This window comes from Montipora capricornis, unplaced genomic scaffold, assembly GCF_036669925.1.
Source record: "Montipora capricornis isolate CH-2021 unplaced genomic scaffold, ASM3666992v2 scaffold_337, whole genome shotgun sequence".
In the NCBI taxonomy this organism is placed as follows: Eukaryota; Metazoa; Cnidaria; class Anthozoa; order Scleractinia; family Acroporidae; genus Montipora; species Montipora capricornis.
This window is the reverse complement of record NW_027180074.1, coordinates 17501-29682: the sequence shown is the minus strand read 5'-3', so window position 1 is coordinate 29682 and position 12182 is coordinate 17501.

The following is a 12182-nucleotide window of genomic DNA, read 5'->3' as shown; positions in this document are numbered from 1 at the left end:
TATGTCGATCTGAATACTGTCACTGGGAATATTGAAGTACAAAATCCTATAGACATGAAAAATCGAAAAATAAATTTACCTGATGGTACTTTACAAAACGATGCTGTCAACAAGAGACAACTTGATTCGAAAGCTAATTCTTCTGCACTTGGTGATTATCTAAAAAAAGACGGATCTGTCATTATGACTCACAATCTGCAAATGGGAAATCACACAGTTAAAAATGTAAAAGATCCGAGAAAGGGTAGCAAAGATGTCGTAACCATGAATTATTTCGAGAATAGATTTTTCGAGAAGGCGTTAATAACGACATTAATTGCAACGGAAAACGATTGTATAACCCAGGCAGTAATACACACCGTAAACAACTTATAACAAGAGGATACGGTGAAGACCATTTCGTGCGAAGAGACCAACCAACTGTTAACATGCATAATAAACGCGTTATCAATGCGGCCAACCCAACAGGGAACAATGATGTCGTCAACAAACAATATTTAGAAAGTCATACTGCAAACTTGAATTTGAGCAATTATTTAAAAAGACATGGGACAGTTTCCGTAACTGGAAATCTTGACATGAACAATAACAAAATAACAAATTTTGCAGATCCAATACATATTTCCGATGCCACTGGAAAAGGTTACGTTGATCGATTATTTTTGGATTCACTTCGTTTAGACGGATCCTCTAAAATGACTGGAAATCTTGACATGAATGACAAACAAATAAAAAACTTAAAAGATGCGACACATAATCAAGATGCTATAACTTTGAAGCAAGTAAATGATGCTATTGCAACTACAAGTACCAATAATAATAAATATACAGACCAAAAAATAGCGGAGAGTCATATAAGCACACACGAAAACCGTAAAAACGTCTTAGCCTATGCAATGGATGATGGAGAATTTACAGAAGATTTCGGTATTCAGGATGTTAATTTAATCACCTATAATGACTCGCCTCATAAAACGAACAAGAAGACATTTACTATGAAAGTTCAAAAAACTAATGATGGTTCTAGTCTGTTTAAAGGACGGTTTGATTTTAATTTATTCAAGATGATACGTGATGATTTCAGTGACAATTATACAGTGTGTGTTATTTCGAAAAAGATGGTAGACATGACACAGAGTTCAACAGATTCAACATACAATTTGAAAGACTGAACATGAACATCGACAATTACAACACAATAAGAATAAATTCCGATTACAAATATTTTCGCAGTATATTGAATTTGAGTCCTGATGGTACTTCTAAACAAATTCAAAGAAGATTGTATGTTAATGTTCAATGTACTTATGACAACCTTAGCCCTAGTCTATTGCCTTTATACGTTGTGATTTATGGCATTAAAGGTGAAGCTAAAAACGATCTCGATTTTACGATCTATGATTATGAAAAGGCGTATGAGGTTGCAAAGAATAAATTTCAAATGCATGTACCCATAGAAATGAATGGTAATAAGATTTTGGGTTTGTCTGCATCAATAAGTGATAGTATTTTACCATCATACATCTGGGGCAGGACATTAACATCATCAGTCAGATGTGAACTTCAAAATCCAATTTTGTCGATTCTAAATTTCGATTCAATACATATCATTTCAATAAAGATTCTTTCTCAATCCAATTATTCATCATCAAGCAATCATATACTGATCATCCAGGGGGACAAAATATTCACTTATAATCTGGATTTTTCAACCAATAGAATCATAACAGTAAATATCAATCGATTATTTAAAAATGTAGACAACATACGTATACAATTTGGAGACAATGTTGTTAAAGTATTCAAATTCAAGATTAAACACAAAACATTCAATTAAATAATATGATGTATATATATGACACTCTATGTGAAAAAATTGAATGGTGATTATCTTCTTGATGATAATGGTGACAAAATCGAATATACTATTGACTATCACTCTGACGAAGATGCCACAGACGAAGCTCAACTTTTAATAAATTCTGATGGTCATATTGAAACCGACAAAAATCTTACTGCAAAGGCTGCTTCAAATGACAATCATGTTGTCATAAAAAAACAACTTGATTTGAAGTTAGACAGATCGACTTTCATCATTTCAAACAGTCTACCTGGTCTACCAGTGTTAGACAAGATTAGCATTGCCTTGATTCCAGCTCTTTCAGTAATTACAGCCGATTCGAATGATAGAGTTAGTTCATGGATTGATCCTGTCAATAATATCGATTTTTCACAATCGACCAATTCAAAAAAGCCTCTTTTTCTAAGGGATTCATCAAAAAAACTGTTTTTTGTACGTTTTGATGGTAGTGATGACTATTTGGAAAAAAATTCGTTTGATGTTTCTGAAATAGCAGGTAAATCTGGTAACACATGTACAGTAATACTGGTTGTCAATACAAAAGCAATAACTAATCAATCTCAGTTTCAATGGGGGCGCGGAGCCGTCAGATTCGGTATGCATATACCATGGGGAGATGGTACAGTCTATGTCGATTTTGGTTCATCGTCAAATGGCAGACTTAACATTCCTTCTTTGCTGAATCTCTCTGGTAATATCGAAGTTTGGACAATTCGTATTAATGGGACAAATCTAGAACTCTTTAGAGGCGTTACATCAATCAGTGCGATTAAAACAGAAACAATTTCTGCCACTCTGACAGGTTCAGCTCAAGAAATATTTATTGGATGTCAGGTTCATACTGATGGCACTGCTATAAATTTCTGTAAAATGGATTTATATGCTTTTGCTGTTTGGGCAAAATCTCTGTCTGATAATGAATTTAAAATATGTTTAGGTCCATTCAAAATCATTTCGATTTGTGATGTGTCATTTTAAAATATATAACGTAACATATATGTATATCAATTTAACGCTTGAATATGTGACATACAATTTTGAAAAAACAAAGGAAAAACACCCAAACATTGACGACAAAATATTAAAATCAGCACTTGTTTATAGATACCTGTATTTTTATCATCTCGAAAGAGACATATCTATAAACGAGATTCTTGAACTCAATGATGGTGAAATAGGTCTTCTTGGATCAGGTAGTGGCTGTCTAACATGGTTACTTGAAAAGATCTTCGGTTGGATTAATATATTAAATTCACATAGTGTACTACATGATGCTTCAGGGCGGTTTTATGTCCACCATAAGCTCGGTAGAGGTTACACTTATGCTATTTCAGAAAAATACACAAATAAACTGATTAAAAGATCACCTTTTTGTGGTCAAGTCAGTGGTATACTATATTGTCTATGCAGACGATTAACAATCTATACTATAATTATGACTGACAAACGAAAAAAATTATTCGACTGGAATCATATTTCAGATTCACTGACTGAAGATCACGTTGATGAACTAAAGAGTTATTATAAAACATATCATAGGAAATGTTGGGCTTACAAACAGGCTGTGAAACGGTATAAAAAATTAAAACTAATGGGAAATTCTATTTCTATTTTGACTGCTGCCGGAGGGATTACTAGTGCTATTGTTACACATGGTATAGCTTTACTTGCTATTTCAACAGCTGCTTTGTTAATTAAGTCTTACATGGATTTTCAATTACTTGACATTAAAATACAGAATTGTACTTACGCATATCAGTCTTACCAACACTTATTGATCGATTTAAAAGATGCTTTGAGAAGCGGTGATTTCAATCCATCGTTTCACACAGAATTAAAAAATATAGATGATTTTGTCACAGATCTATGTCCTAGTGTTGACAAATTTCTTTCAAAATACAATAAAAAATTCATTCCTTGACTATTTTATTGATTTCATCAGATTTCAATGACAAAATTTCTTTCCAATATCTGTTGTAACTTTCAATAGTTTTTTTGGATTTAGATGTTTTGACTTTTTCAAAAGGAAGTCCAAGCATACTGAATATTTGTTTTATAATGCAATTGAGGTTTATTATACGCTTTCTGTCTATATTGACATATTTAACAACCTTTCCAATTTCAACAAAAATCCTCATTATTTTGTCTTTGTTTTTGAATGCGATCTGAAAATTGTTTTTAAGAGCTATGTTGTTTATTATATTTTCTATATGATATTTCCGTTGGTAAATACTCTTACGATAAAATCTGTGTTTATTCTGATAAAAATCAACATATTCTATTAAAGTTGTATAACCTTGAACTGTTCCGCAATTTTTACAAACTATAATGCCATCACTTACCATTTCTGGTTTATCACAACATTGCTCTGTTTTATTCGTACGTTTACCTATTTTTTTGTCGCAAAATGGGCAAACTATCCTCATGTAATTCTTCACAACCCATTATACTATTATGTTAAACATTTTTAAAATAATCATTCATTTTGCTTTTCCATGGTATAAAACCGCGAAATGGAAAACACAAAAATACGAGATCAATAATTGGAAACCATTATATGGAAAAACATATAGATTTTCAAAAATATGAAAAAATAATTGGAAACCATTAAATGAAAAGTAGTATGGAGTTGGGTTGGTATGAGAACATTTTTGCAAAAATGTGCTCGTACCCCCAACTCCTATACTACTCAAGTATCTTGAATCAGCGGTGGCCCGTAGGGAAGGGAATTATGCGCGGGCTAAGGAATTGCTTGATGACTCCATAGAGGTAAGAGAGGGAGCGTACTGCTACTTATCTTTAAAACCTAACATACATACGCTTTTTGTTTCAGCAAGCGTAATTTTCTTTTATTTTCAGTTTATGCTCTTTTTTTTTCAGTTATGCATAAATGAATGACAAATGACATCAAAAGTACTAGAGCAAAACAACTTTAAAATAAACTACAGCTGCTGCTTTTTTTCTTAATTAGAAATGAATGAATTCTATCGTCTCTGTTTCAGCTTTTGCTGCCTTGTGCTGCTGGTGAAGAAACTGCAGAGAACAGATATTGCGTCGCCTCTTTTTACGTAGAGAAATCCGCCAAAATTGGCATCACTGAAAACGAGGAGGCTATTGCAGAGAGTTGCTTCCAAGATATCGAACACCATTTGAATGCTGAAACACGTCCCATCACCAATCGCGTCCAAATCAGAGCAAAGAATAGGCAGCTTGCTTTTTATGTAAAGAGTTCAAGACATCTGAAAGTCCTTGACGTCCAGGGTTGGGTGTCTCAAGAGCATATGGCTAAAGCATTGCAACTGATTAAGGAAATTGAAGAGAGGCTTTTGGTCTTTTACTCCAAAAAGGCACTGTTAAGCATCGGATTACTTCATAAGGGAAAGGAACTTTGTTCAAGGTATAGTACAGCGTTATAACTAAAAAGAAAATCATTATTTATTCAAAGTTAAATCTAAGAGACACATGACCGATAACTATAGACCACTTTCATGACGTCTGTCATTTTGTTAACTCTTTTCTATGTATGTAAATTGCAAGTAATGGCTTTGTAGAAGTAAATAATTATTGTTGTGAATTGTGCACATGGCAACTAGTTCAGAAAGGTTATAATGAACATACAAATACAAAAGAATAAACGAATGGGCCACCATTATGAAAGAGGTCTATATAGGTGTTATTTACCGGCAAAGAGGTGGTCTGTAATGTGTGAAATGCTAGGTGGCCATGGTCTTAAATATGCTGGTCACTTAAACATGTCAAAATACGTATATCTAAAAAGCGAAACAAGGCAAATGGAGGAAATACTGCTGGAGGTAAAAAAAGCACTGATAAGCACTGCTAGACAAAGCAGCTTGCTACCGTCCCTGCCAAATAGGTGCGGTCAAGAGAATATGATGTAAGAGAGCTTATCCCCATACATCACCGTTCTTTCTATGATAATTATAGAAGAAAGAGAATATGAAGTAAGAGAGCTTATCCCCCACACGACCCTCTTTCTATGCTAATTGTAGAAGAAAGAGAATAGGAAATAAGAGAGCTTATCCCCCATACATGGCCCTCTTACTATGATAATTATTTTAAAGCTATTTTTAGTTCCACGGTCATTTTAAGGTCGACGTATGATTTTTCAGAAAGAATGACTTAATTCATCCTGGGTCCAAAAATAGCTCTGGCGGGATCGAAAAATAGATTTCAAGTAGTTATCATGGGGCATGGAGATAAACTTTCTTACTTCATATTCTCTTTGCGCAGTTAAGCTGTTCTCGCTCATTTCCGTTGGATTCGGTGCAAGTAAAATTCGACGACCAAAAATGGAAACAGAAAAATAAAAGTAGTAATTGACTCTATCCAAGTTGTAAATACCTCTTACTAACCGAGTTCGAGGTCCTTACTGTAAGTTATGGACCGAGTTTTTGTTCCCATTGATTTATGGCCCAAGAGTGAAGCGCGCGGGACAATTTAATTTGAATAGCTTCTTTTATCCTGAAGAAGCTATTCAAATTAAACTTACGAAACCGGCGTTAAACAGACAATGGTTACGAATTGGCAGCTATCTATGACACAATTCTAACCCCCAAGAGGCGTTAAAACTCTTTTTTAAAATTCATCTTTTTAACATTCATATCATTGACTGATGAAGTCCGGTTGAAAAAACGGACGAAATATTTCATAAGTTTTAACTTTTAGCTCCGAGTTTGTAAAACTTTTTAACTTTTATTATGCTTCCGGAGCAGGAAACAAATGTTTTTGACTGAATACGAAGATGTTACTCAACAAAGATTGCAGCTGTGCAGCCGACTGGGAAGACAGCGCAGAGATTAGATGAGGAGGAGGAAAACCGCACCCTCCCTTTCTTTTACCCTTGAAGGTCAATACCCTTTTTACGCGGGATGCATACCATACATACCACGTTATAAAACAAGTTGAGTTTTTTTTTTCATCGTAGTCACAAAAGTGCATTCTCCAGGGATAGTAGATTAACCGCTTGATAAGAATCCCGTATGATACAACCGGAGCCATTGCGCCCCGAACTCGGGCCATCGGGCCCCAGGGGTGAGTAAGTTCCCACTAAGCCATCGAAGCAACCGAGATAACGTGATGGTTTGCTTTACATTTAAATCTTTCATGGCGGTCACCGTTGACCACATAAAGGAACTAGACTTTGCTATTTTAGTTCATTCATGGTCACTGCGGATGAGGCATTGCGATGAAACAGATGTAGACAGAATTTGCGGGTGTGATTTCACAGTTCGCATCACTTCGTAGAAAAAATCGAAATTAACTGCGCTGAAGTTGATCAGGTACAAATGTACAAAGGAAAGAAAATTTGTATGTAGTTTAATAAATAACATTAAATCACAAGTCTACCTCTGGAAAAGTTGTTTTCTGTACCTATTATTTCGCGACATTCCGATTGCGTGGATCAAGAAATCACAACAACATATAAAGGCTTGAAGCCGACACGTTCGCGGGGGTGAATCGAGTTCAAGTATCATTTTCAGAATCCAGTCGAAGCTTATACAATGTGCGAGGGTAATAAGCTAAGTTCACAGTTCATTTCACATAATATGCTTCCCTCATTTCAACAAATGAGTACCGAAATCGGCAAGAATTTCTTTCTCGGGACAATGAATACGAGCGAAATGCGAGATACATTAAAACACAGCATGAGATGTGACGCTGATAAATAATAAACCAGCTTTTTTTACGGTGGCCAATTCTTATTTGATTGTAGTTTGGTGACGAGCCTCTGTTTGTCTTTGCTTGGCAACGTTCCCAAGCCACAAAAAAAGAGTTGTAACCAAGCGGAAACTCAACGGTCGCCTTGTGGTGTTGATTTTTCAAGAGGCTCTTTTTCATCGTTTTATCGATTCGTTTGGGACACTAACAGCCGCCTGACGTCACTGGCAGGGCTAGCGGCTAGCGGATGGAAATGAAAGAAAAACCATTCCGCTTGAATTGTACGGTGGGTTTTTAACCTTGGTAACATTTTATCCAGGAATATTTGATTCCATTTGGTGGGCTTCTGAGAATTCAGTGTTCTTCCTTGGTATTTTATGAGGGAGCTTACGAAACGAGGACGGCGACGGCAACGAGGACTGCATTTTAAAATACGAGCTCGCGTTATTCATATCACTACGAAACTATTTCATGTCGTTTCGCGTTAAAAATGTGTAGTAACTGTTGAGGAATTAAACTGGTATGAGTGAGTTGGAAGCGTAGAGAGAGAACTGAAAATTCATCGTCATGTGCTAACGTCCTCCACAGAACCTTGAATTTGGTCATTTCACGTCGTCATTTTGGAGATGACGGCAAAGAAATGTACCAAAATGTAAAACGCACGTGCAGAGCCATTGTTTTTGCTCACTAAACCTATTGTTTTGTAGCGTCGTCGTTGCCGTCGGCGTCGTCGTTTCGTAAGCTCTCTATTATGACTGTTGACAACAGAGGAACTGATAATGGCTCAATTCTCATAGAATCTGGAAAAGAAAACTTCACAGGAAGGTAGCGAGCCACAACGGTGGTAAGGTTAGGCTTTTTAATAGAGAATTGTTTTCGTAAAGTTATCTTTTCAGGTGTCAGGTCTTGTCTTCTCATACAAATCTTTATATTCCCTCATACTGAGTTCGGGGCGCCCGTGCTTTTTCCCGATGTTTTTCAAAATGTATCGACAAAGAACGAGGGCGTGCGGCCCGAGACTCGACTAGTCTGGTGTACTCGAAAAAATATTGAAATACTACGCTTTGCTTCTTTGTTTCACTTAAAAAATAAACTGTAATGCCAGAAAAATAATTGATTTCTTGAACTAAGGTAAAGAACTACGAAAAGAACAAAGAGAGGTTTGAAAACATTTGAGTGATTTCTGGAAATCACTTGAACTACTCTGGATCCACCCCTGAGACGAGCGTCTCAATGCGGAATGCGGAATGCGTCTTGCTCCATTAGAAAACATTTCCGTGTCAAAACTTTCTTATGTGCCCAATGATCTTACCAAGAATTTTACCATCTTAAAAAAGTGTAGAAACAAGTTTGACTGTCTCATTTATAAAATGTACAGTCAGACTCAATTTTGTAATCATTTTCACTGTTATTCTTGCATGTTTTTTAACCCCCTTTTTCTACATTTTCACACTTTACCTACTTTTTCTTCTTTGTTTTTTACTCATACTTATGCAAAATTGTTTTATTCTCATTTATAAGCTTGATAATAACCGAATTTCGGTCGAAATGTCGCGCGCTTTAACCGTTAGTTTTTACTTCAGACAACTACATAATTGGCCCTTTTTTTCGCAAACAGGAGATACCACCGCTCCGGGTTAAGTTTTTGTCAAAAGGCTTGACATCGAGTATGCATTCATGTACATGTATACTGTGCACACGTGCACATCATTATCATAATTATGCTTAAAAGCCTTTTCAACCTTTATCCAATAGCGAGCGCCCCGGAGCTTTAGCAACGACAACGGCGACATCAACGAGAACGTCAGAAATTTGTATATTTAGTGACCAAAAACAATAGCTTTGCACGCTCTGCACGTGCGTTTTTCATTTTTGTCTACTTCTTTGCCATCGTCAGCAAAACAACAGCGTGAAATGACGAAATTTCAGGTTTTATGAAGGACATCTGCATTTGAAGATAAATTTTCATTTTCTCCCCTAAATAAAGCGCCGCTCATAACGTTTTTAATCCTGAGGGACTGCCATACCTTTCTATTATTAAAAAACTTGGAATAGTCGTGAAGTGATTACAATAATAAGAATTTAGGCTAATAATAATAATACATTTCTATAGCGCCCTATTCTAGAGTTCTAGGGCGCTTTACAATAAAATGCTAAGAGAGCAGTAACTTGGTAAATTATAAATTCAAATACAAAAGCAAAACTACAAATTAAAATAGCGCTCAAAAAGATAAGTTTTAAGACTGCTCTTAAAAGATGTAAGATTTGGACTACATTTTATATTTTCTGGGAGATTATTCCGAAGTTTAGGAGCGCAAAACCGAAACAGCACGATCACCATAAAATTTTAACCTCAATCTAGGTGTCACTAACAGGTTCATGGTTGAAGATCGTAAACTCCTAGATGGCTTGTAAGTTTGTAACAGATCACGAATGTAGCTAGGACTTAAATTATTTAAAGCTTTAAAAGTTAACAGTAAGATTTTAAAAATAATCCTCTGCTCCACGGGAAGCCAGTGTAGTTCTCTCAGTAAAGGAGTAATACGTTCATGTTTAGCACCACATAGGATGACAGGCGGCCCAGAGTCGGAAGGTAAACAATTATAAGGATTTGTATGGGAATTTCGATAACAGACTGAAAAAGATATTTACCCGCAAAAGTTCTCAATAAAAAAGCCGTACTTTATTGTCATGGTGAATTTCTTGCTTTTTGTGTGGTTTTTTGCCTGATTGAATGCGATTTAAGCGACTTCTCAAATTACTGAGTCATCACTCTTCCCTAAATAAAGGAAAGGCTGGCAACTCATTTCTAACTTACCTCAGATCTCGCCGAAAAAATTAACACTTCTCCGGCATCAGTCACGCTCAAACTCCGGCGATGGCTACACGGATAAATTTACTTCCCCTTGACCAAGTTTCAAGGTCCAGCGAGTATCCATTGCTGAGAAACTGCGAAAAATATTCAAATTTTCAAACTCCTTCGAGGCTCGCGAACAACCAGTTTTGACACGGCTGGTCAACGGTTCACTGAGCCTCCATACCGTGAGCGCAAACCTACGCAAGTGTACCCATACTTGGGCAGAGCAAAACAAATCCCAGACTCGTCCCCAAATATCTGCCTGGGGTCATGTTCGAGTTTCTAAATCGGCGAACGACATTAAAAGTTCCACACTGAAACCTTAAACACAGCTCCCATCGCTTTGGTTGCCCCACCGCATGTCATAAATCCGGATTTTCATCGAACTCCGTAAGTACTGAAGCTGTTTGGATGGAGTTTGAAACGCAGTCGAAGGTATTTACTAGTGTATGAAAAACAATCCTGTTTTTCATCCGTCAACAACTCACATTAACTCTCACACTGCAGAAGAAATTCATATGAAAAGGTCGCTTCACCTTTTCAGCCTTTTGGACACATTTTCTGTTGAGAGTCCAGGGAAAATGCCATCGTTGAAATCATCTGTGCTTTGTTTTTGCGCTTCCAGTTGCGTTGAAATGTTCCAAGTTATTGCTCACACCGGTGCATCAAGCGATATCGATCGAAAACCAACAATCATTACTCGGAATACCTGAAAGGTATCCGAGTTACAATCTCGCTTGTCTGTTTTTTGGACAGTAGAAATTACGGTGCGGTGATTTCTTTGGCTCAAAACTATACTTTTTCCAACAACAAGAAAAAAAACAGCCGTGGTGTCGAGTGTCATCGGACGAGGGGATTTTTGCACGCGCGAGGCTTCAAACACCTTCAGTACTTACGGAGTTCGATGAAAATCCGGATTTATAACATGCGGTGGGGCAACCAAAGCGATGGGAGCTGTGTTTAAGGTTTCAGTGTGGAACTTTTAATATCGTTCGCCGATTTAGAAACTCGAACATGACCCCAGGCAGATATTTGGGGACGAGCCTGGGATTTGTTTTGCTCTGCCCAACTATGGGTACACTTGCGTAGGTTTGCGCTCACGGTATGGAGGCTCAGTGAACCGTTGACCAGCCGTGTCAAAATTGGTTGTTAGCGAGCCTCGAAGGAGTTTGAAAATTTGAATATTTTTCGCAGTTTCTCAGCAATGGATACTCGCTGGACCTTGAAACTTGGTCAAGGGGAAGTAAATTTATCCGTGTAGCCATCGCCGGAGCTTGAGCGTGACTGATGCCGGAGAAGTGTGAATTTTTTCGGCGAAATCTGAGGTAAGTTAGAAATGAGTTGCCAGCCTTTCCTTTATTTAGGGAAGAGGGACGACTCGGGAATTTGAGAAGTCGCTTAAATCGCATTCAATCAGGCAAAAAACCACACAAAAAGCAAGAAATTCACCATGACAATAAAGTACGGCTTTTTTATTGAGAAGTTATAAATTTTAAATTATAAATCCTTATAATTGTTTACCTTCCGACTCTGGGCCGCCTGTGATAGGATCAGACGCGCTGCACAGTTCTGAACTAACTGAAGTCTATGAATCAAGTGTTTCGGAAGTCCGTATAAGAGAGAGTTACAATTGTCCAATCTACACATTACGAAAGCATGCTCTAACATTTTGGTGTTTTCAGCTGACAAAAACGACCTAATACGAGAGATATTACGAATGTGAAAAAAGGCTGATTTACAAGTCAGATGGCAGTAACTTGACGATCCATGTTCAGTTTATTGTCA